We start from the raw sequence: 27,056 nt of genomic DNA on the forward strand, positions 1-27,056 counted from the left end.
GCTCCTGTGGCTTGCTCAGTCCCCTTTTTATAAACCCAGGGCCACCAGTGCAGAACGGCATTGCCCACAGTGAGCTGAGCCCTCCCACATCAATCACCAGTCAAGAAAATGTACCACACATTACATTTGCCATGAGCCAAACTGGAGGGAGCATTTCTCAGTCTAGGTTCCCTCTCCCCAGATGACTCTGGCTCATGTCAAACTGACATGAAACTAGCCAGCATAATTGGAACTACCATAAGATCTAGCAATGCCAATTCATTATCCTGGGGCTGGAGAGACAGCTTAGCAGTTCAGACCATGTACTGATCATAAAAGGATTCAGGTTTGAGCCTTTACATTTACCTCCAGTGGCTCAAAACCATCTGTAATATTCTGGCCTCTGCAGACACTGCACTCACATGTACACACACACATGCACTTAAAAATAAAAATAAAAATAAAATATTTTTAAAAAGGAAAAGGTCTTAAGTGTATCTCTATATTACCATGGTCCAAATCACATTGTTCACCATAGTCAAGAAATGGAAATCAACCAAGAGCCACCTGATGGGTGTATGGATATATAAAATATGGTATATGCTTGTCCTGAGATGTACTCAATACACAAATGCATTCTTCAATGGCATAGATACACATTATGATACATTGTTAAACAAAAAGCAAGACACAAGAAGAAAATTACCACAGGACCTTCCCTATATGTAGGATCTAAGGAAAGACAAGTTAAAAAAAAATCATAGAAATAAAGAGTAGAATGGTGGCTTCTAAATTTGCAAGTGGAAGCAGCGGAGGATGCTGGCCACATGGCAGTCATAGGAGAATATGTTTAGGAGAGAGCGAGCACAGCATTTATTGCATATTTGGAATGTGTTGAGAGCCTAGATTATGAGTATTTTAAATAATGCATGCAGGCATGCTCACACACACAGACAAAGTGATGGATTCATTTATGAATTTGTCTGTGAGAATGACTGTAACGTTCACATGGCAAATCTCCATGAACACCATTCTCAGTTGTCAATAAATTGAAGATCCATCCGTGACAATACAAACTGTAGCTCTAGTAACTGGGAACACACACCGAATTGCAGATCTAGATGGAGCACGATCTAGACCGGATCTTGAGAGTGAATGCCGGCCATGAAGGTGACATGAGCCCACAATGAAACTTTGCTGTTTGAACTTACATATTTTGGATTGTGAGCTTAACAAACTGTGAGCTGGTAAAGAGCACAGTCATAATTCACAGAATATCTATTAGATATGTAGGACCCGAGAAAATGATAGATGAGCCACCGGGAGGGAGGACATCATGTCCCTTTCAATTTTATTAAAATGTGGTTTAAGTGGGTGTAATTAGATTCTCCAGGCATTTGCTGAACACGCTGCATGGAAAGGCTGCCGGGGGGGTCTCAGCCTGGCGTGGACAGGAATATTCTCATTTTGCCCGGCAGACAGCAGCACCTGGGGTCCACCTGGCACAGGGCAGCACTTTGAAGCTGCGATGGAGAATTAGCACCGCTGTATTTGAGACCCAAATTAATATAACCTCCTTCCCGCAAAATGTTTATGACAGTAGGAGGATATCTTCCTGAAAGACAAGACAGAAGAAGAACAGATAAAAGAGCACACTTGTGGCTCGAAAGTGCTTATTCAGTCCCCAGTGTGATTCATTCTGCAGCGTTACAGGGAAATGTTATTTTTAACCCGAGAAGATTAGCATGCTTGGCAAGTGGAAAATAATGAAGGAAGATGTAGAGTGGGGAGGATATTGTGAACAAAATAGAATAGTGTGTCTTGAATTCAGCTTGTACATGGCAGAAAAGAATGAAAAGTTAATTTGCAATCAGAAATTGGAAGTTAGTAAATGACTTGCTAACTTCAAAAATTAGGTATTTCCTAAGGCCAGGTGTGGTGATGCAATCCCAGGCCTTAGAGGGTGGAGGCAGGGATTCACGGTCAGTGTTAGTGGCAAAATTGAAGGCCAGTTTAGGATTCATTAGACCTTGTTAAGAAATAAGGAGAGAGAAAGAAAAAAAGGAAGAAAGGGAGGAAGGAAGGGAGTGAGGGAGGGAGGGAAGGAGGGAGGGAGAGACAGAGAAAGAGAACATCAACAAATTCTCTACAAAGTCCAAAACTCAAATTAGGTTTTATAGTTTAAAAAAATTCTTCTGGCAATGACAGTGGCCTAAGATATTAGTCATGGTGAGGTTGGAAAACCTTTTCGTTGTATTTTTTCAAAGAAGTAAATCAGTCATTATAAAACATACTTTGGAGAACTGAGAGTTTAGGGAAAACATGACATTTGACACAGAGGAGTGGGGGCAGGAACTTGTTAAAATAATGTAGAACAGAGAAAGGGGGCAGATCAGAGAGTAGAAAAAGTAAGACTGAAACTGGAGAAAACCGGAGTGTGCTAGGGCCAAGTTCTCTGAGCAAAATTTCCCCTGGCCTCTTATGACTTCAGGGTCTCATATGATAGCCATGGCAATGAAATCTGTATCTTGTATCTTACGATTTCACATGAAAGAAGAGACTAGAAAACAAATCATTAACATCTATTTATAGCAAAGTAGCTTGCTTTAAATGAACTTTCCAGAAAGTAATTTTGAACCAATACAAGAAAATGACGTTAAAGTCAAAAGGGCCAGAATACTCTGAATAAGTTTTTATTTCATCTATCTATCTATCTATCTATCTATCTATCTATCTATCTATCTATCTATCATCTATCTATTTGTGTGTGTGTGTGTGTGTGTGTGATACGTGCATGCCACAACTTGTATGTGGAGAAAAGAGACAACTTGCAGGAGTCAGGTTAATTCTCTTCTACCACACAGATTTTAAGAATCAAACAGGTTTGGCAGTGAGTGCCTTTACCCGCTGAACCATCTCGCAGGCTCTGGGTAAATGATTTTGAAAAACAGAAGAAAATACTTAAAGCAAGATTTATTTCTTGATTTAACTTTGCCAGAGATCAAGACTTCAAGCAGAAACCAGAGTCTTACAGGTTGCTAAGGTCTGATGGGCTCCCATAGTGGTTAGAATGTGAGATGAGAAAGAAGAGCTAGGAAGGAGAGCCCAGCATCCTAATGTCAACTGAGGCCTTGTTTTATGTTGGAACTTGACATGTGTGGAGAAATGTGGTGCTGAGGCAGCAGCAGGGCAGCTAAAGAGATATCAGCTACTGCTCGTCCTGAGAAGCCAGGTGACACAGTAGCAATTAGAATCAAGAAACATGTCAAAAGCATTTGAGCAATGTCAAATCCAGGCAGAATTTGAAGTTTGCCAAATTAACAGTTCACTGATACCAAAATGAACACTAACAATGAATACCACCTAACATTTTCATAACAAAAAGACTATTTTAAGGGAAGATAGCAGACTTCAGAACTTCCTTCTTATCACTATTATGTTGTTTGTAATAGGAAAAACAGTACTAGTCATGTGATATAAGAGAACAATGTGTCCCCAGTTCAAGAAAAAAAAAAAAAACAATAATTAGAGACCCATTCCAGTTTAACTGCTAAACAAGAACATTATCTATCTCTTATAGATCTATTTTCAAGGACATACAGGGAATTATTAACATAATGATGGACTGGAAGAATTCAAATGAAGAACTTTAAGGAATAAAATGGAACCTTAAAGCAATTCTGGAATGAAAGTGTAAGAATATGTAAGATGAAAAAATGAATGGATGGATTTAACAGCTAGAAGAAAGCAGAAGGGTGGCAAAGCTGGAGGTAGGAAAGTAGAAACTGACCACTCTATCTGGAGAGGAGGAGAAGCAGAATTAAAGTTTTGGAAATTGGATGGCAACATTTGGGAGAAGGAAGAAGATGAGTGGGAAGGATAGGTACAAGAAAAGTGGGGTGTATGTGGTCAAAGACCCTTGTAGACCTTCATGAATATGTCACAATGGGATCGGGTTTTCTTCTCTAATTTTAAAGATACTACTTTAAAATTATGAATTGAGAATCTCACACATGTATATTCTAATAATCACACTCACCCACTCCCTATATTCCAACTTCAGCTCCTGCTGGACACCCACCTCATGATCCCTCCCAACTTCAAGTCACTTTTCTTAACTCACTGCACCTAACCGGTGGTTCTCATATGTTCACAGATGGGGGGCTGATCATCAGAGGAGGGTTGGTCTAAAGGGGGTACACCCTTCCAGGAAACTGACTGTCCTTCTCCTCTTCCAGTCATCGTCTTCTAGTAGCTCCTGAACTTAGGAACCTCTCCTCTGTGCATGCTGGAATGATGACCCTTGTGCTTTTGTACAGGAATTCAGAGTTACTGAGTGTTCGCAAGTGCAAGTTCAGAGTAGGAGAAGTGACAAGTAGGAGCTTGTACCCCAAGGAAAAATGCAAAGTATCAAAAGGGGTAAATAGAAAATACTTTATTTTTTAACTATGTTTATTTGTAAATATGTAGGCTGCTATGTGCACATTTGAGTGCAATTACTGTGGAGACCAGAAGAGAGTGCTGGATCCCTGGGAGCTGGAGTTATATAGGCTGTTTTGAGTTGTGCTGGAACACAAACTCTGGTCCTTTGACAAAGCAGTCAGAGCTCCTAACTGCTGAGCTATCTCGCCAGCTCTCTATTTTCATGCTTTCAAAACTAAATACTAAGGTTTGAATAAAGTGAGATAATTTCTCTCTCTGTCTGTCTCTGTTTCTCTGTCTCTGTCTCTCTCTCTCTGTTTTTCTTTTCGAGACAGGGTTTGTCTGTTTAACAGTCCTGACTGTCCTGGAATGCGCTTGGTAGACCAGGCTGACCTCGAACTCACAGAGATCATCTTCCTCTGCCTCCCACTTGCTGGGATTCAAGGCGTGTGCTACTGTCACCCTGTGTGAGGTCATTTCTCGTGGGGAGGATTGTACATGTGTAGCAATACATGTAACAAGATCAGGAACAACAGGAGACACATAGGAACTTCACTTCTCTGTGTCTTTGCAGTTTCCAGGAAAAGCAAATTGTGGGGAGTTAAGGAAAATGACTGTAACTTCTCAAGTAGCCCGTACTAACCAGAGTTTCACAAGAGAGCAAGCACACTGCCGAAAATGAATGTGGGAACTGTATTTCCCATCATCCCCAAAAGGCAGCATAATTGTTTTCATGCTGATGACGTGTTAATGAGTTAACTCGTTCCCTTCAATGGATATCTTGGGTTTTAATGGCCTCATGGAAATCAATCTGAAAATGAGCTACACACAAGAGAGTGAGCATAGCCATCAACATCAGGGATAAGAGCAGAGACATTGCTATAGATAATCAAAAGACAATAAGCGAATATTAAGAAGAAATGGTAAATGCAGTCAAATGAAAATGGCACACTATATCAGGGAAACAAAATCAGAAATTATGACTGGGTTTTCTTCAAAAAGCCAGAAAACAAGGTGACCATAAATCTGAAATCCAAGTTCAAAAGGACATTCTCATAAAAGATAGAGATGACCCAATGGTGACAATCAAATTGAAACTATAAAAAGTAGCAAGAACACTCTCTTTTTTCACACATGCTCTCTCTCTCTCTCTCTCTCTCTCTCTCTCTCTCTCTCTCTCTCTGTCTCACACACACACACACACACACAAGCTTTCATACTCAACCAATAAAATTCTTCATAAAACAGCCTTTATGTAGATGCATAAGCACATAAGCTCCAAGAAATACCACCAACCAGACAAACTCTCTACCAGAAATTTGAGTTAAGTAGAAAGAATTCTCCATTTGACTTATGATGCCAACAACACAAAGATATCAATGACATCACAAGAAAGTCTCAGGCTGCTACCTCTTGTGACATAGCTGCAGAGATCCTTGGTGCAATGTTAATAATTTGAATCAAAGAACACATCCACACAATTTAATATTAAACCAATCAATTGATTTTCCATTTTAAGAGAATTATGGAGAAGTTTTGCTGAAATTGCCATGCCTGTCCTGGGATAGATAAAGGTTCACTCCAGACAATTAATAACTTGATTGTGGTTCAGACTGAGATTCCTATTGTGAAGATGGTAGAATCTAATTAATATCGCATTAAGATCTAAGCAGGAATGTCTCTGCTAATGCCAAGAACTAGTCATTGTGCACAGTTTCAGGCTTATGCTGGAGGCAGCTTAATCTGTAGATTATGTTATGAAGGGGAAGGTACTTTCTCCAGAAGTTATTTTTTAAATATCTCACTGTGATTTTATGTACTTTCTGTCTAAACTACTCGTATATTATTCCAAAGTGTTGGGAATCGTAGAGTCTGTTGTGACTCAATTCTGGTTCTATTGACCACTTTACAGGTTAGGATCAAAATATATTTTAAGAGCAATGACTGATTCCTATTTTAACTCATTGAGGCCATGAAGGTTTGCTTTGGTTTGCCAGGTATCATGCACACAAAATCTACTTTATTCTCTGAAACACCTTATATAACATGATATCATGTGAGTTTATTTTCAGTTTAAGAATTAGCAAGTTCATGGTGTGGTGGCTACTGGTGGCTGGCTCTAGATGGGTCTGGCAGATCTCTAGAAATAGATCAAAGCTCTTGTCTAACTAACCCTTCATTCTTAGAGACTTGTTTCGGATTATTTTCAAGGTGAACTCAGAACCAAACACCAGCACTATGTTCTGTATCTTTCCAGATAATTTGTAGTGGTATATGATAGACTTCTTGAAACTATGAATTTCCATTAAATATTTCTATTGGGGATTGACTAGATGAAAGTAAATTCAAAATTCTCTTATTCATGAATAACATGAAAACTGCTTGTGAGCCCAAGGGGGAAATTATTAATTAAATTAAGCAGAGCTCAGGGGCATTGGAAAATGACAAAATAAAACAAAACACCAAAGTTGCAGTACCTTCACAAATTAATAAGCCAACATTTTGCTTTTAGTTTTTTAATGCTCTTTTCCTAAAGCATATTTCTTGGAATTAAGTTCTTGCAAAAGTTAAATCTGCTCAGTACAAAGATTGTGTTAAACTGTACTGAATCATGGGTTCTCTCTGAAGAAAACCTGAAGAAGTTGAGATCACAACTACGTGTGTGCACACATGTCTGTGTATGTGGTGGAGGCAAACATCCACCACAGACATCATTCCTTATGGGTTGTCCGTCTTGTGTTTTGAGTCAGAGTCTCTCACTGGTCTGTGATCTGATGAGTAGGCAGGCTAGCTAGCCAGGGCACCCCAGATATCCTCCTGTCTCTACTTCCTCGACATTAGAATTGTGAGTGAATGCTATCGTGCCCTGACATTTTTATGTTGATTCTAGGGATCAAGTTTCATGTCAGGCAACAAGGATTTGATTGAATTAACTATAGCCCCTGCACAAAGAATTAAAATTTAAAGCGTGAATCAAATGATGCTCTCTTTCAAAAAGGGTTCTTAATATATATCTCCCAGTTTTCCCACCTGAAACCAAATCCCTAAACCTGCTGTAGGATTGCCACAGACCGCCACCCTGATCCCATCTCCCACAGATTTCCTTCCTGTTGTTGTTTGTTAGACACCTAACCGACCTGCCTAGAAAGCCACACACCGTTTTTCCCGTGCCCTGCCCCAGAATCTTGCCTTATGCTATCACCTCTCTTCAGAATGTCCTCCTTCTTGTCAGTCTTTACGCTGCTTGTTTTTCTACATATGGTTGGAATACTTTCCCTAACCTTTCTCGGGCAAGATAAATCACTCCTCACTCTGTGATTTTGCATATTCATACATGTGTATGTGTATCTATGTGTATATGTATATGCATATAGATATGTCCCATTCATGGGACTTGTGCCTCAATTATACTAATTATAGTGAGGCATTTAGTGACTGATCAGGGGCTGGCATGCTAAGCTGTCCCTTAGCCTAGTTTAAAATGGAAAGTTTCACAAAAGTACAAACACATTTTTGTTTGTTTGTTTTGATGTATCATCCCTAGCTGATTTTATATCATAACAACAGCATGACATCATTGCTACAGAATCTTCAGTGGAAAAGCCTGCTGGATTTACTCTCTGGGTCTTTATAAAAGTTTTTCAATCCCTGGACTAGAGTGTGAGTTTCCAGTGTTGAAGAGCATCGACTCAGAGGACGGGCCATCTGTGCCCAATCTCACCGCATTCTAAATGAGAGACCTAAATAGAGACCAAGAATCATCTTTGGCTCTGTTTTCCCCCACCATGGAATGAGGGTGATAATGGTAGCCAGCTTACATGGCAAACAGGAGGGGTATTGAACAGCATGCATCCGATACTCTGACTATTATTCCTAATTATGAGATGATTTAGTGTGTTAGCACCTGATTCAAGTGATCCAGGCCTCACCTCATTTTAATCCCCATTAAAGAGAAAGAGGTAATGCCTCGAGTCTCTCTCCACATCTCTATCATTTCATAATCCCATGTGCGGTTCACGGTGCTCTGCTGACCTTTACAATGGTTCTATATGGGGCCGTGAAGGTCAACACTTAACATTGACTTGTTCATGAAGAACAGCTGACTCAGCTATAGAATCCAAATTATTCTCAGAGACCAAATAAATCACCATCTGGGAAACAAGCTTTAGTGCTTCGGGAGCTAAAAGTCTCTATGTGTCAAGCACAGCTAAGGCTGGACCGAGAGCCACCTATGACCCTTCTCAGCGAATCAACTTCCGTAACTCCTCAAATGTCTCTGAGACGTCCTGTGGTAGAGTCATGCCCACACAATGAAAACTACAGAGTCAGCTATATCTAATTTCTACTCTATATAATTCCAATTCAAAAATGTATTTTCTCAACTACTTGGATAGTGATGCAGAGAATGTTTCTCTTTTAAATTTAAAAATGTAAGTGTAAAATCTAACCATCACGATAATTATATTTTACTGTGCATTTGCAAACTTTCTTTATTTAGCTCCCTATTGCCAAAAGGATATATAATCTTAGATCTAGGGCTTTTCAAAGAGTGAACAGAACATGACTGCAGTACAAGGAATAATAATAATAAGGAAACATGCTTAAAAACCTCTGAGAAATTGTGCTGTCAATCAAACACAGGCCTGATATTTAGCTCAAAACAGAAATGTACTCCTTCTCTCGGCAATAAAAGGCCCTTACATGCTGAACATGACAGAACGCTCTGGAGACATATTTCTAAAATGTTATTTTACACCTAAAGATAAGCATTGTCTATATAAGGATCAACAAGGCTTATTAGCTTAAACAAAGAAGCTTATAAAGGAAAGAGTTTCCCAGGACTGACTCCATAGCGACTGGGAAACTCTGTCTTGAAAAACCAAAATCCAACCAACCAACCAACCAAACAAACAAAAAAAATAAATAAATAAAACAATGAGACTGTTGGGGGCTGGAGAGAATTTGAAAGTATCAGGGTAAATTTCCTCTTCTTTGCTTCTGCCCGTGATCCTTTCTGGAGCAATGCCCAGAATGGAACCTACTGGCTTCTGTTACCCTTGTGACGAGCCTATTAGTGTTATTCTGCATAGTCCAGTAAAGTGTGTGGCTCAGAGGCTACATTTGACACCCATCATACCACATACCTGTATTCGGTGCAGATTTCTTTGTTATGTGACATTCAAATAACAAATCAGTACTTATGGATTTCTCTAACTATTGTTGTCTTGTGATTAAGCGCTCTCTCTCTCTCTCTCTCTCTCTCTCTCTCTCTCTCTGCCTACTTACAAAGAATATAGCCAATATTTCTAAGATGTTCAAGGATTTTCTGAGTGCTTTAATTAAGCAAGAAAGAGGTTAGGTAACTTGAAAAACACATGGAACTTTGTAAATTAAACATGGACCCACACCACGGCAGCCTTTTATTCTCTCCGTTGGCAGAGAATAATTACATGTTTTGTCTGCTGTTTTTTAAGGGCTGTGAATTTTAAATGATAATGCTCCTCTCACCTCAATGTGAGAAATTGAGTCAGTATAATCAGCTCAAGTTATCCCTGCTTCCCTGGTATCCTGTTATTTAAAGTCTACTCTTTTTCAGTAGTTAATTATTATATATTATCCTCCCTATAATTATTTTTTCTTTTTCTGCATCACTTATTTTCGGATGTCACAATTGCACTTAGTTGAATACCAGATAAAAATACACTTGGTTGCTGCAGTGTGCCCTCTAACTCTGTCTCTCTACTGATCTCAATTCTTTCTTGTCTTCACTTCTTGAAACTCCTTCCAGCTTGTGTTTTTTTTTTTTTTTCTCCTTCAATGAGCTCAACTCAAAGCCAGGCAAGATTGTCACTGCCCTGTGATAGAGGGCTGAGTCTCAGCAGCATCTTGTAGTGACAAATACTTGTTAGGAAATCTCTTTACTTTTATCCTTTTGTCTCCAAATCTTCAGAAGCTGAATTCTTGAATTTCACAATCACGTTACTATAGTTAATATGGCCTGTTTCAGTAGACTTGGCTAGAAGGTTACTAATCACTTGAAATCAGGAAGTTTTCAAGATTTCGGGGATTTTATATGGTAGCTTATACTGTTAAAATAAAATTTATCCCATAGAATAACTTGTATGTCTTGGTTACCATGCTGTACCTAAGACAGTGCATAAGTGCACACGTGCGCGCGCGCACACACACACACTGCCATTCCACGTGATGCTGATGCTGAATGATACAGGAATGAGTGTGACCTGTACAGCAGAAATGTGATTATAGAAATTACATCAATTGGGATCCAAATAGGAAATAGAAGTCACACTAGTTGTTTTAGTAGAAAAAGTTTAATTGAAAGAGTTTGTAACTAAATGTGATGACTAATTTTGACTGCCAAACTGATTGGATGAAAAAACACTTATTGGAAATGACAGGGCTGTTGCATATGAACTCACCAAATTGTAGTTCCCTGCATACAGCCTCTGCAAATAAAAGATTTCAGCGTGGAAGGGGGCGGGGATCCCGAGATCCACTCCTAGTTGAGAAGCTGTTGTCAGTTAGTTGATGACTATTGTAAGATGGAGAGTCACTTTTCTTGGAGGCTGGCCACTGGCAGGTTGTCCACGACCCACTGGAAAACCTTGTAGTCATGGTCAGTACTAATGCATCTCAATAGGTTGTTTTATAAAAGAGAACTTGGAGCTGGAAGGGAAGGTAGGAAACAAGAGTGGAGGAGAGAGATTGGCGGCATATACAATCAAGAGTCATCATGTATATTTATGAATTTTTCAAATATCAAATTTCTTTCTAGAGAAATGCCTAGGCTGTTAATGAGTCATATCTTTGGGTATATCTGTGAGAGTGTTTCCAGAGATTAACCGAGGGTAAAGATCTGCCCTAAGTATGGACCACACCACCACCTTGTATTGAGGTTCTAGATTGAATAATGAGGAAAGGGGAGAGAGAGACCTGCCTGGGTATCAGCATCCTCTTTACAGATCTGCTAAGATTAAGCTAGAAACCTCTCGCTATAGATGGGAGTATCTCCTATCTGCTTTCCTTACCATGACAGAAAATTCTCCCAAACTGTGAGCCTAAATGCTTCCTTTCTTCCACAGCTTCATGTCAGGTATCTGTCCACGGCACCACGACAAGAAATTAACATACCAAGCACAATCAGTTGTTCACTAAGTAACTGCAGAAATCAACAGTGAATCCAGAGCCCTTAAAGGTAGCGATTTCAGCAATAAGCTGGAGTTATGTTTGAAATAGGAAAAATGAGAAACTTGCAGGGTGATGTGTGGGACTGACTCTCAGACCTCTGAGAGAAGTCACTGCTCAGCTACTGTTGATGGTTCTGATGGCGTAGGAGGTTCCCAAAAGGCTCATGAGCCTTGAGGACAGGCTTGACTTGATGCAGTCAAGTTCAGTCTTTTGACATCGCAGTATGTGTTGCCATCTGTAAAATCTACCCTCTAGAACTGCTCAATCAATTTATCAAAACCCAACAATCTCATGATGTTTTAACGAAGTTTGAGATTTTGTATCATACTCTGTTCATAGCTACCCTGTGGCCCAGAGACTAAAGGTTAGATATATTTAGTAGCGTTTCTGATGGGCAAAGCTATCCTGAAGTTGATCCTTACACTGAAAAATCCTTGTTCTGGCTCAATGGCTGCTGTAAATTGGAACTACTGCTACCAGGGTAAAGAAGCATAGCTACAACAATGGTCACAGGAAGAGGAGGGAGACAGGCTGATCAGGCACAACAACGGGAAACAACCAGGAAGGAAATATCCTGTTTCCTCCTGGAGCCCGGTAGTCTCTTTCTTACATCCTACGAAGGAACGTGCCTGAGGGGAAACATGACTTACATTCCTACCTGGTCTGTCTAAGTCTTGAGGTACTGATGAGACAACAAAGGACAGAAAGGATGCGTAGCTTAGCCATATAGTTACAAGTTTACCTGCTTCTGAGAAGAGGCAGACAGCACATACAACATCACTACTCTCTGCTCTATGGGACCTCGTGGCCAAGAGTAAGACACATCACAAAGATCAGAAGTGTTGCATTAAAATAAACACACATTGCACATTCAAGCAAAATATAACAAGGGCTTTCAGGCATTTTGCAAAGCCCAAAGGAAGATGTTTTCCTCACGTGAAATGTGTGAGAGATTTGACCTTTGCCTTACATCCAGTCACAAAATTAATTCTCTAGGAAGAAATGACCATTGTGCTTATCAACTAATTATAGTTACTTTTGATTTTTCTATTTCAATTTGTGTTATTTTCAGATAATATGTTTTCAGTATGTGTCTGTGATGTATTTTTGGGCCATACTTTTAAGCAGTTATAATTAGTGAGACTATTAAGCTTAGGAACAAAGCGAAACCCAGCAGCATCTGCAGCCACAGAGAGAGTTAGAAATTTGTCAACAGGTGTTCGTAATTGTAAAATATCCCCTTTGTGTTAAAACAAGATAATTGCACAGAAGCACTTTTCTGCTCCTAAATAAATTTTGTTTATACCGATGTTGGCCATTTTTAGCACAGAGTCACATTAGTCTTGCTGTTTGCTAAAAATATTTGCTAGTCTGAGAACAAAGGGGAATTCAAAGAGAATAGCATCCATTGGCAGTTTGTACAAGGGCTCTAGAAAACAGGCCTGCTGGGTATGGGCGAGCTAGGGCTTGTGTGATATACCATCTTAATAACAGCTCTGACACAGTGTTTAACCACAGTCATGTGGGAAACCCTCTTCTCTACAAATCTCCACTATCCTCTTGTATGCCTCCAGTTGGTGTGGATGGTGATCTGGAGTTATGCATTTTAGAGTACAGCAAAAATTCCAATGCTTCTGAAGAAAATGTAAAGATGATAAATGAGCTTGAAAGGCAGCAGGCAAGTTCCATCCCTCTCAAGAGAATCTCTCACCTTACAACAGCACAGAGGTAATGCCGACATTTACAAACTATTAGGAAATGCTGTTTTCTTAAAAATTATGATTCAATCACTCATGCAATGAAAGTTTATTAATTAAGTCTTCTATTTTCAGTAGAGCTAAATGCTAGGGAGGGCAAAAAAAAATGACCAAGACTTTGAATGCCCTTACAAAGGTATCAATTAATCATAGAGACAATATTTTTATTCAAAAAAGAAAAAAAAAACCAAGTTGAAAACAGTTTAGAGTGTTAATTAATTGCAGCAGACTTTCTGTAGTATCCAGGGAGATAACCCATGATGGGTGTAGGATAGAAGAGAAAACGTACTTCTAATTAGTTTGGGAGAGGAACTCAAAAGTGAAAGAAAGGCTGTGTGTTATCCACCCAATTGCGTCTTCCTCCAGACCTGCACTCCTGGATCCCCTCCCAGACCTCTGTTCCTCCTGTCTTCTCATCTCCATGAGCTTCAAAGGTGTCCTTGCTGTGATCATCCACAGACATTTTATTATTCTATGATATGGACTCTGCTTGCATTTGTTCTCCTGACTCTCGGGGTCTCTTGTGCCCCATCCAGCCCCTGCTCAGAGAAGAGCCAATTGGCTCATCAAACCTGATGCTGTTTGTATGAGAACCCTCTCTATTATTCTGGTTGTCAAAGCAGTTTTCAGGTGATTTAAGACTTCTGGTAAGAGACTCTCCTCCTGAGGCATTTTTAAGAGTGCCCAAGGTAACCTAACCCATACAGACCGATATTCCTCAGGAGCTGAACTGGTTTGCCCATACACTATCGTCACGGTCTCCTTACATCTCATGCAGAGATTGCCAGTCTAAGAAATTAAAACCATGCATGAGACAAGGTGGGGGAAGTCAGGAAAAATCCAGTTCTTGTCCAAGACACACTGGTATTTGTTTTAGTAATAGCAAAACGAGTCTTATTTGGAAGAAAAATTCACAGCTCCTGACTTGGGCCAAGCTTGCTACATGGCAGGAGTTCCTGGTTAGATCTGGGAATATTAAAACATGTTCTATCTATACTTGGAGATCTCATTGTTATCTTGCTTTTACTGAAGGCTTGGAATCTTGATCATTGGACTCAGTACTATGTAGTGCTGTCTACAGATGACCCACACTGCAAACATCATCCAAATGCCTAGTGTTGCTAAAAGGGACATTCTAGAAGATTCTTGAATCATCAAGGTGTCTGGATCTAGCCTTTTACCTCCCCATATGACTTTTAGTGACTTGTTCTTGGCCTTACATGGTTTTGTAATTTTAAAATGTTACATATCACAAAAGTCAGAGTCCAACTAAAATTTGTGAGAGAGAAGAAACATTACTTTCAGGTATAGTCAGCAAAACCAGAAATAAACAGCAGAACAAGCTTTTGTAGAGTCAAGGGACTATTCAAGGAGCTAAAGGGCCACAAACGAAATTCAAGAAAACATTTCAAATTCTATCTCTGCTAATGGATTGAACTGCAAAGAATTCCTATAAATTGATTGCAAAAAAATTAATAATCTGGTTTAAAAAAGTATAAGAACTTAAATATCATACAGACACACACACTCTCCCTCCCTCTTTCCCTCTCTCCCTCCTTCCTCCCCCCCACCTCACACACACACACACACACACACACACACACACACACACACACACACACATCTCCAACAGACACATTATAAGAAAATCCTCAGTGTTACCATTATCAGGGAAATATATGTGAAATCGACAATAAGTGAGGCCTTATAGTTGTCGTTAGCCACAAAGGGAACAGCATTGGCAAGGTTGTAGAGTCATGAGAACTTGGTGCATAGTGGTGAGAATGCAGCGTGGTACAGCAGCTGTAGGAAACAGCAGGGAAATTCATCAGAAAATGGACAAAGGAACCGCCATATGTTTCCAAAAGTCCTTCTGGGTATTTATCTGCAGTGGCATTTCATTTGTATTTTAAGAAATAAAGCTGTCCTGAAGATCAGAAAAATAAAACAGCCACACTGGCCAGCCTTACTGACTAGGCAGCAATGACACACACCTTTAATCCCAGTAGCCACACTAGCTTGCCAGGGAAACTAGGCAATAGTGGTTCATGCCCTTGATCCCAGAACTAGAGAGGATTATAAAATGGGAAGAGACAGCTCTCAGTCTCAATCTCATTCTGAGGTTTCCTGGAGGCAGGATCACCATTGTTGAACTGAAGTAGAGGCAAGAACCAGTGGCTGGCTGCTTTGCTTTTCTGGTCTTTAGGTTGAAACTCAGTAACTGTCTCTGAGTTTTTACTAATCATGCTTTATTTATCCCCTTCCCCAAATGAAAGGAAGATCTCAAAGAGATTCTGGCACCCCATTTACTATTCTTACAACAATCTAACTCTCCACTGACAGATGAGTGAAAAAGAAGATGTGGAACAGTGTGCCATAGAATAAGCTTTAGCCTCAACAATAAAACTCTACAAATCTAACATGAAGGATAAGACTTAAGGGTAATCTGTGAGATAAAACAAGATGTCACAGAAAGACAAGTGCTAAGTCCACTTAGAGAAGGTGTCCACACTGACCAACTGGTATCAAATATAGTACCATAGTTTGAAGAGTGGAGGAGGGAGAAATGAGAGCTATTACCAACTGCGTGACATCTCAGCCAAACCAGATGAGTAAGCACCCCAGATCTTCTGTGCACTTTTGTCATAGGAAAGTTGCCCTGGAAGGTTTCTGATTCTCTGTGATTGCACGTATACAGATTATTCTGATATCACAGGGTTCCAATCACCCACATCCTGCAACAGTTGCTATTCATTTCAATGAGATCTGCTTTCTTTGCAAATCCTAAATGTACAGTTCTTTACTAGTGACTGCAGATGGGGTGTTGTACAGGGATCACCAGGCTTGGTAGTGAGTGCCTTCGCCTGCTGAGGCCCCTCTCAGCAACCTACCTGGAGCTTTTTCTTGTTGTTTTCATTTTTGTTTTCCCTGAAGCTTTAGATCAGCAGTTCTCAGCCTGCAGCTCCCTTTGGAGGTCAAATGACCCTTTCACAGAGGTCACCTAAGACCATCAGGAAAAACAGATATTTACGTCCATTATGATTCATAAAAGGAGAAAAAAAATGCAGTTTTGAATCAGCAAAGAAAATAACTTTATGGCTGGGGTCACTGCAGCATGAGGAACTAGATTACAGGGTCTCAGCTTTGGGACGCTTGAGAACCACCGCATTAGATTGTAGAGTTTAGTTCACTGGTCTTGGCTCCAACAACTGGCTTGTTTAACCCTTGAGAGAAGAGGTTGGAGTTTCAAGGGCTTCCTGCTGATTTCTGCTTTGTTCTTGCTGTGTGCGGGCCCTGCAGGGGTCCATATACCAAAATAGAATCACAAAGTCACATCTGAAGCGTGCTGGTCATTAGAGAGATTATGGTTCCAGTTCACAAAGGGATTATGCAAGGACATTTAATGACTGCCTGGAAGGCGATCTCCACAGACTCGCCAACTCCATAGGCGCTATAAAAATAAATAATAGGCAAAATTACATAACGGCACACTGAAGGCAGCCAAAACCAGAGACAAGGATGAGGTCTGAGATTTCATTTATCTTTTACAATGGCCTAAATGAAATTATTAGGCTAAAATATGACACGTCCATTGGACTGTGTTTCAGTGGGTCAGACTGATCTGAGACAGTGAGTTTGCTTTCTAATTGGATGATGACCCTAGTAATCACAGGTCGCTAACACAAACTGGGATTTCAGCTCTGTTAAGTACAGTGCAAATAATAGAGTTGGCTATTGGAACTCAGGGAAGCTGTGGGATTTCTTTGGCAGGGGCGAGTTCCTTCTATACCCTTTCATATTGATTTTCTAACTATTATTTAAGGCAAAAGCACATGCAGAGTAAAGAGAGAGGGACACGGAAAATGAAAAGTGGAGAAAGAAGTAAAAGCTGGTTTACCCCCAGAGACGCAGTCCATGTACCTGTTTAGGCTTGTGCCACTAAGTGGCTGTGAGTCTTGCTCTTTCTAGCTATGATGTCATGCGTGTGTGTGTGTGTTGTGTGTTTCTCTGTCCTGTGTCTTGTTACTTTTCTATTGCTGTGAAGATACACCATATCTATGGTAACTCATAGAAGAAAATATTAGTTGGGGCCCATGGTTCCAGAAGGTTAGAGTCTATGGACATCATGGTACAAAGAATGGCAGCAGGCAGGCATGGCACTGGAGCCAGGAGTTGAGAACTTACATCTTATCCAAAAGCGAGCGAGCGAGCGAGAGAGAGAGAGAGAGAGAGAGAGGCTAACTGGGAATGGCTTGGGCTTTTTAAATATGAAAGTGAACCCCCAGTAACACACCTCCTCCTCCTCCAACAAAGCCACATCCCCTAATCCTTTCCCCAAAGTTCTACCACCTGCTTACTGAGCATTCAAATATATGAACCAATGGAAGCCATTCTCATTCAAACCACCACACCTGACATGCCCCCCCCCCCCCCCGTTAACTGTCAGGTGTCATCTTAAATGTGATGTGTTGTTGAGGTCTTGCCTCTTTGAACGTTTTGGAGGTAATAGATTATCCTCATGCCTTAATTCTCTTCTCTTTGCCCCACTCCTGCCACCCCCTCTCCCTCCCCACAAGTCTCTTTGCCATATTCATGTCTTTCTGTTTGGTTTTGTGACTCACTGACTTTAATTCCAGGTTTGAAACTATCTGGAGTCTGGCTGGCTCACTGTTTGGATTGTCTATCAGTAGTCAACAACTCCACAAGTAGGCTAGTGAATATTGTACTGAAGAAATAATTACAGAAAAGGTATTCTGAATTTACAGCATTCTCAAACATCCATCTCTGAGAAGAAATCATACTATCTATTATACAAAATATCACCACACAAAGGCTTGGGTATTCTTAGCTCATAAATGAAATATCTGTTAGTAATATTCCACAGAAGGGATTTTTGTTACCAGTATCTCAAACCACACTGTACATGCCTAGCATGCTATTCACAGACATAACAACTATCCACCAGCCAGGCCCCTGGAAGGAATAGATGGAACACTCTGAGTGCATTGTAGGGAATTTAACACAAGGACCAGGTGCACAGGAGAGCAAAATTACCACCAAGGGCAATGGGGAGCCACCCAGAGTCTAGCCCTGGCAGGAGGCTCTTCCTATGCCAAGGGCAATTCTGGAACCTGGAGAAAACTTTAGCTGTGACGAGAGTGTCATCAGACAGTCTCTATGGCTCCAGGTGGACAGCCACAACCCGAGCACAGCAATATATTGGAGAGAGACCAGGAAAACAAACAGCCTGCCTTCTTTCTCTCAGACTGTCAAACATCGAAATCAATTTGATGGCAGAGATGGAGGGAGCCCAGTGAATGCAACAGTGACCCCATGAAAAGAGAAGCCAGGACTCCCCCGACCCCAGCATTTTAGGCTTATCAAGTCTCTCTATTATTTTCTTCTCCTTCAGTTCCTCCTTTTCCTCCTCCAGGCTCTCCTCTTACCTTGCTTCCTCTCCTCCTCTCTTCTCTTTCTATTTACAGCCCCCCCCCCCAACCAAACACATACCAACACAGGGGAAACTATGTCATCCCTGTCATCACCGCATTATCTCAAGGGATCTTAATTTAGTCAGAGTCTAACCTGTGAGGTAAATGGGTGGCTTTAAGCATTGCTGTTCTCAGGGTACAGGGGGACTAAAAAAATGCAGGAGCAGTGCTTTCAAACAGTGTACCCAACTCTACCATACTCATTGGGTCAATCCCCCAACCCTTTCCTCTCACCAGGGATGGCAAGGTCCTCACAGCTGTCAGCACCCAGGTCCTTGTTCCCTTGGAGAGCAAGTATTGTGTTCATCTCTCTTAGATCATTGTGTTTCCTCAGGATCATGGCTCTTGGTGGATGATCTCTAAGATGCACACCAGTGAATTTCTGAATCCTAAAGTCTGTTGTGTCTATTTTTAGCAACAATTTCTTCCTAGAGGTCTGGATCATAAGACCAGCCAGTAGAGATGCACCCACCCCCAACTCCCACCTAATCTCTTATTGTTCAGGGACTTGATGAGCCTATAATACCCCATATGGAAAGGAGTATCAATTTCTGGTTTCATTGGACCATTGTTATGTTCATTGGGGGATTTCTTTTTCTTTTGGATATGCCTCCTTCTGACATGTTTTCTGGGTCAAGAAACAATTCCATTGGAAGATTATTTGGTATGGGCAAAATTCTATATATCTAGATTAACCCTTGGTTCTCTAACCCAAGGAAGCAGTTAAAAACCACCTTAAGACACTGCATCTAATAAAACTTGGCTTCTGAATCCACATGGAGTAGTATGGCTAAACAGAGGGTTCACCAAAATGTTGGCAATAGCAAAAGGTTTCTAGGTGTTTAATGACCAAAATATTAATTCAAAATCAGTGTACTGAATCTGAGGTGTTTCTATCCTTGGTTACCCCCACATTGCATCATGGGACTTGACTGAACTTGCTTCTAAACACACAAATCCTGCACTTCACAGTGTGCATGCCATCATACCACATAACGCCAATGAATACTGCATAAAACACTTGTATATTGGCAATCATAACTATTTACAGCATATACAGAATTTTTTGCTCTTCTAGAAGAGCATTGGTTGCATTATAGAAAGAAACATTTTTTTTTACTATTTTTTCATTTATTTTACATACCAAGCAACAGGTTCTTAATATTTTTTCTACTATCATTCCTCAAGATGTAAGTACGAAATTAGTATGTCTCTGGATTGAGCTGTGTTAAAGCGTTTGAGGTTTTAAAAATTCCCATCTGAGTCGCTGACTTGAATGTCACATAATACCATGCAATGAATTTTGGCTTGAGATTAGGGCAGAATTTCCAACAGTTTTAGAAACAGCACGAAACATAATTCTGCCAACTTGCTCTGCACATGTATGTGACCCTGAGTTCACAGCACTGATAATTATAAAACAAAAAAGCCAGCAAGTTCTGGGAAATTCCTATGATGGTTCCTGTCAAGCAGTTTCAAATATTCAACCATTATTTAATTTTTCATGTGAAAATAAACAAACATACCCTCCTCATTAGCATGAAAATTTTCTTTCACCTTTAATAAAAGGCAAGATTATATATACTTCAAAGAATTGTTTTGATATAAATTTCTCTCTGATTATCAGTAAACATTTGATTTGTATATCTATTTTATATACCTATATACCAAGCATCATCAGAATTTTTGGGTGGAAAAGCTCATTTGGTCAAGAGAATGGGGTGTCTGGGTAACATTCCCGGTAGGTTAGTTCAATCACTGTGTCAAGGGACCACCCCTGAGAAGGTGATCTCTCCTTAAGCCATGCTGAAGAAATAGATGGAATAATTATTCCTATAATGAAATACTGTGCTGTGCATTATCAGAATTCCTGTCCCCATTCCCAGTGTAATTTTTCACAGCTTAGCCAGGAAGCTTTGTAATCCTGCCTGCTTCCTGAATTAATCAGAAAATCATAACTTTTCCTTTTTCTTTTTCTGTCTATCTCTGCTCTGGGTATGCCTTCCCCCAAACTCTGGGCTTTCCCAACATGTTGGAGTTCTTTACTCCTTCTCTACAGCTCTCCTCCCTGCCACGTGCTATTTGTCTACCATGTGTCTGACCGGCACACCAGCTCAGATGCCATGGCATTTTTCTCTTCTCCATCCTTGTCTTCTGGGCTGCAGCTGAGATGTACAGTTTGCCTGTTGTGAGAGTTTGATTTTCAGAGCTAATAAAATTGTCCTTATGTGTTAAAAAATGTCTTGGATGAAAAGGGTCACAAATACAAAATGGTTAAGAAGCCCTGCTGTTGGATAAGCAGTTGACCTTTTGGGGTTGCCATTAGTTAATTGAATTGTGGCTGAGCCACTTGCAGTGTTCTGTTGATAGTGCTGCCTCCAGCTGATAAGACTTGGAAGACCAAATTCTACAGTAGGATGAGTTCATGGCTGCAATTTCCTCCCACAAAATGAACTCCTTGGTCAGACGCAGTGGGTATCAATTGGTTCTCATCATTGTTGCAGAATGCACAACAAAAGCAACTCCAAGAAGAGACTTTATTTTAATGCAAGGGTTGAATTACAGTCCATCATGGCAGGAAATGGAAGGAGGCAGTGGGATGTTACAGTGATTCATCATTTCTTGGCAGAGTAGGAAACAGAAATGGAGCACGAAGCAGGGATAGGCTACCACCCTCAGGACCATCCCTAGTGATCAAATTCTACCTGCTAGTTACCATGTCTTAGACATTCCACAACCTCCCTAAACAAAGGCAACAGCTGGGGACCAAGTGGTCAAAGCATGAGTCTGAAGACATGTCACCTTCAAACCATAATATAACACAGTTTTGGTTAGGATACTGTGTTGATAAAAAGATATTACATATTTAGCAGAAGTTTTGAAGACCGAGAAGGTGACTCTGTATCAGACCACATATGTATTCCTTTGAGAAGAAAGTTCGATCCTGGATTGGATAGATACCCATGCAAGAACAAGCGCCTGTGTTTAGTCTCAAGAATCCACATTAAAAAGTCACTGGATATACTTGAATATCTAGGACTGGCTAACAGTCTAGTCAAGTTAATGAGTCCAAGGTGCTGTCTCCAAAAGATGGTGTGGATATCTCCTGATGAACAACACTCAGTGTTGACCTCTGACCCCCATATCAACATATAGATATGCCCACATATGCCTGGACATACATATGAGAGAACATTCAGTTACCACTTCCTCTTAACCAATTAAAAATAAATTTATATTCTTCCATGATAAAATAAAATTCATGTAATCCATGATATGGGACTACCCTCTGCCTCCCACTGTGAATGTATTTGGTTAATGAATACAGAAGCTACTTTGTTCTATGATAGGGCAGAATAGTACTAGGCAGAAAAACTAAACAGAATGCTGGGAGAAAGTAGACAGAATCAGGAAGATGCCATGTAGCTGCTGAAGGAGACAGATGCCAGAAACTTGCCAGTAGGCTATGACCTTGTGGTGATGTACAGATTAATAGAGATGGGTTGATTTTAGATATAAGAGGTAGTTAGAAATATGTATAAGCTATTGGTCAAGGAGTAATTTAATTAATACAGTTTCTGTTTAATTATTTCAAGTCTTGGAGGCTGGGAATGAACAAGCAGTCTCTGCCAACAGAATAGCACACAAATGTTTGGCAATGTACATCTACATAAAGCCTAAGAAAGCTTAAAAAGAGGGCTGCTAGACCCACAAAAGCAGAATCCAAGTACAACTTCTTGGTATCTACATTTTTTTCAGATAAGGCTCTGTTTTTGGCAGTGAGCAGAGGCACAGCTCCTCTAAGAGAAGGCTTCCTGACTCAGCCATAGCAGCAAAGACTGTACAGCTCCTTTGAGAAGGCTTTCTGGTTCACGCTAGTTGTTCCAATATTCTAGCCCTTTCAGGAGGCCAAGCACTTGAATGGGATTTGTGGGCAGCATGCTGCAAGTTGCTTGGTGACAGCATGGGACAACTGCTTACCAGAGTTGAGATAGTGAGTGCGGTTCCCAACCGGTGGTCCTAGAGCTGGTGGTAATGGTACCTCTGCCATATTGAAAGGTGGAGAGAGGCAGAATCAGCATCCTGCAATGCCACAACCACACCGATTACCATTTTAAAGCACTTGTGGTCAGAAACTAATTACAGATATGCAATAAAGACAGATTCAGATGAAAAAGACCTTGAAATGGATCACAGTGTTGGATAGATGTATGTAGGTTTGGGAGAGAGAAGAAAAAAGAATATAGACAGTAATAAAAGGAAGTAAATAGTTTTAAAAATAAAGTCTTTAAAGAGACAGAATACAGACAATCATAGATTAAAGGAGTAAAGAAAAATAAGTCACGTAAAAATGGAATATACACAGGGAGTCTGGATTATGTATATTATTGTGTTTTCTTTGACTTTTTTGACTGTGAATGAGTTAAATACAGAGAGACATTTCATTGTATGGGCTGCGAAGCAAAACCAACATATATATATATATATATATATATATTATTGCATATCATATATATATATATATATATATATATATATATATATATAGTCCAGATACTTTGGGCCCATAGGCTGAAGATGAATGCCTAAAAGAATATTACAGCAGAACTTTGGGTGACTGTCCAGGCAGTGAGTTATCTCTATCAATTCTAGTTTTGCAAGTTGCTTACAACACACTTCCTTTTAACTTAGGTAATACTATACCCTTCTGCGGTCTTTGATGGAGTTGAAGAATAGATAGTTATAATTATAGCTTTCCTTATTTATGATAAATGGTAAATTGGATATAAAACTTTAGACTCACAAAGATAGGATAGATGATAGAGTATTTTCCCTAATTTGCCAAAGTAAATGGACTAAATATTATAACTAAAATTCTTGCTTGATATCTGTTCTGTTGTATGTAATTTTGCTATGTTAATGTTAAAACTTTCCTTTTTATTTAGACAGAAAAGGGGAAGTGATGTGGGATTCCCCTCTTTATACTATGAATGTGTTTGGTTAATGAACAAAGATGCTTCTTTGGCCTATCATAGGACAGAATAAAACCAGGTGGGGAAACAAAACTGAATGCTGGGAAAAAGTAGTAGGAGTTAGGGAGGTGCTACATAGCCACTGGGGGAGACAGATGCTGGAAACTTGCTGGTAGACTATGACCTTGTAGTTATGTACAGATTAATAGAAATGCATTGATTTAAAATGTAAGAGATAGCTATAAATATGTATAAGCTATTGGCCAAGCAGTGATTTAATTGAGTTTCTGTGCAATTATTTTGTGTCAGGGCGGCCAGGAACGAATAAGCAGTCTATGCCAACAGATTCATGTGACATATAAGGTATCTGGCATGTCAGGGAGTAATGTTGTATCTGTCTGCTTCAGTGTTGACTTCAGGTGTTGGTACCTTGGTCTTCAGCTCTAGTAGTGACTGATTGTATATAGAAAGATGTTCAGGTTATTAAGCTCATGCATTCTATTCTTGATACCACAGCTATTTAATATACAGGACTGTAGAGTAAGGACCCAGGCAGATAGGAAAAGGGGGCATCTTCTACCCATACATAGTCATCTGTTCATCTATTATATCTTCAGGAAAGCTCTTGAGAGATATGGTGTACTTCATAATGAAATAGTTATTGTTTTGTTAAACTCATGTCCTGTTCCTTCCCAGAATATAATTAGGGCCAGTTGAATACTATTAGATTCACCCCCTTAAGACATTGGCCTCATTCATTCACAGTTTGCCATAATAATTTCTCAATTTAATTTTTTTTTTACTGTGGATGCCACTTGATGAACAAATTAAATTAATCAGTCACAGAGACTGTTAATACCTTTTCAGGGTGCTAAAGTCGATTTATTAAATGCCAAATCCCAGGATGGTGCATGCCCATAAATAAATTCAGCCTACATTTAATATTACTGCCCTTCATTCATATGCTCCTGATGTTGACAGGGGGATTTGGAGTTACTGAGTTCTCAGCCTCAAGTACGCTTCACTTAATTCCCCATTTCAAGTGTCAGCATTCCACTTCTCATTATCCAAGACTTTACTTCGGCATTAGAGACCCACAAGCTGCATATCCAACTCTACAGGACAGACACAGGTAAATATTAGACTGAAAGCTTCTTGATAAGTTATAATCACTAGTATTTTAAATTAAAAGGTCAGTACTTTAAATGTGTTGTTCCTTTTATGTACAGTCCCCGGCGTTCCCCATAATCTTAGTGAAAACTACTCTTGCTTTATAGCCAAGTGCCAAACTTGACCTCGACCCGCCCTTCCTTTGCCACCACCAGTGTGTTAACACAAGTAGCCCTGGTGTTGTGACTCCAGATCACAGATTTCCAAGGTCAGTTCTCTGCTCTGATGAAACATTCCTGCTGTATTCCTGCCAGGAGGGCGATCTTGGGGAATTCCCCTAGTGTTCATCACTCTAACCATCAGGGGCTCCTACAGGAGACAGTTGTCACAGTCAGAGTCAATTGAAGAGTGTTTATGATGTGCCATTGAATCACCAAGGGACCGCTTGATGGCTAAAACCTGTTCCCTCTGTCAGGCATGAAGGACTGTGGTAGGAAACTGTCTCTAGAATGAGACAGACACTGTAGCAGAGAGAAGAAGAGCGATAGGGGTTTCAGGTGAAAGGAATCAACCACTGACAAAGCCATCACCTGGAGGGAAGGAGCAGAAAGAACAGAAAAACCTTGACTTGATCCTATAGGTTATGCTCCTAGGTCTTGTCTTTTCCTCCTTTGCCTACTGCCTACTTCTCTTCTGTTCCTCCGTGTGTGTGTGTGTGTGTGTGTGTGTGTGTGTGTGTGTGTGTTGTAAGCACATGTGTTGATGCTTTTATAGAAGTCAGACACCAATGCTGGATATCTTTCTCAATCACTTATACATTGTTATTATTGTTGTTATTATTATTATTTCTAGGTTTTCACTGAACCTAGGGCTTGGCATTTTGGTTAATCTTGCTATCCAGCAAGGCCCCAGGACACTAACTTCTCTATCTTCACCAGCAGTTAAAGATGTGCTATGGTCCACAGAAATTATGGAAATGGAGATTTGAACTCAGGTCCTTAGTTAGGCCTGTGCAGCAACCACCTTATTCACCAAGCCATTTTTGAGGCCCTCTGGGTCTCTCAGTCTTACCTATCAGCTAGCTGGTAAACAGATCAACTAAAAAGTTAGGGGATGTCAGTCTGTAAATGTCAGCCTTTCAAGTCACATAGTAGAGAAGAAAGGAAAGAAAGAAATGAACCTTAACCAGAAAGCAGGGCATGATGGAGAAGGAGGACACTGTGACAGTGTTGTGGATTTTTGAAACTATGAAAAGAATTGTGCAACACTGGACAGTGACATTGTGTTCGTGTCTTCACCTTCTTAAAAGCTCACAGTGACTTGGGATCAGTCAATCACCAATCATCTTTTATTTTTTCGTTAGTACCTTTGAGTTTTCCTTCTTAAACGTTTTACAGATGCTGGGGTCAGAAACAGAGAGGCTTGACATCTTGGTTAAAAATATGGTGGATCTAATCAACTTCACTCCATTGGAATGGAGCTTTTAGGCCCTTCACTGCTTAACTGATAGTAAACAAAGTAAACAAGACACATGGGTTTTATTGAAACATTCAGGCAGAGCAGGAAGTATTCTTGCCTAGGATCTGGTTTGAGTCCTGGCATTGGTGAGTTGCTCTGTGTTACAGTTCCGTTCTTAGCTGCCCACAATGGCCTGTGTGGTAACAGTTTTGTTTCCAGTGTGGTGTTGTTACAAGATGGTAAGAAGTCTAATAAGTGGGGCCTGGTGTGTGTGGAGGGTCTGGTCTATGAACACAGGCTCTTGAAGGGCCTATCAGAACCTATACTCTGCCTGTCTCTCTTTTACTGCCTAGCCGGGAGAACTGCTTGCAGGGGGATGGCTTGACTCAGCTGTATGCATTTACCATCAGCCTAAAGCAACGAGGTAAAATACAAAAACAAAAAGGAGGCCTGAAACAGCTAAAGCAGTGATCCAAAAAAACCTTTTCACTTTATAAGTTGATGATCTCAACTCTTCGTCATAGCGACAGAAAGCTGACGTGCACACTATAAACTGGAGACTTTATTTAAAGCCTAAGTCACAAGTTGGTTAGGAAAGTCTTATCCTCTTAATATTAGAGACTGTGAATTAAAGTTAACACATGATGAAGAACCAG

Source organism: Chionomys nivalis, chromosome 21 (genome assembly GCF_950005125.1).
Source record: "Chionomys nivalis chromosome 21, mChiNiv1.1, whole genome shotgun sequence".
NCBI classification, from domain to species: Eukaryota; Metazoa; Chordata; class Mammalia; order Rodentia; family Cricetidae; genus Chionomys; species Chionomys nivalis.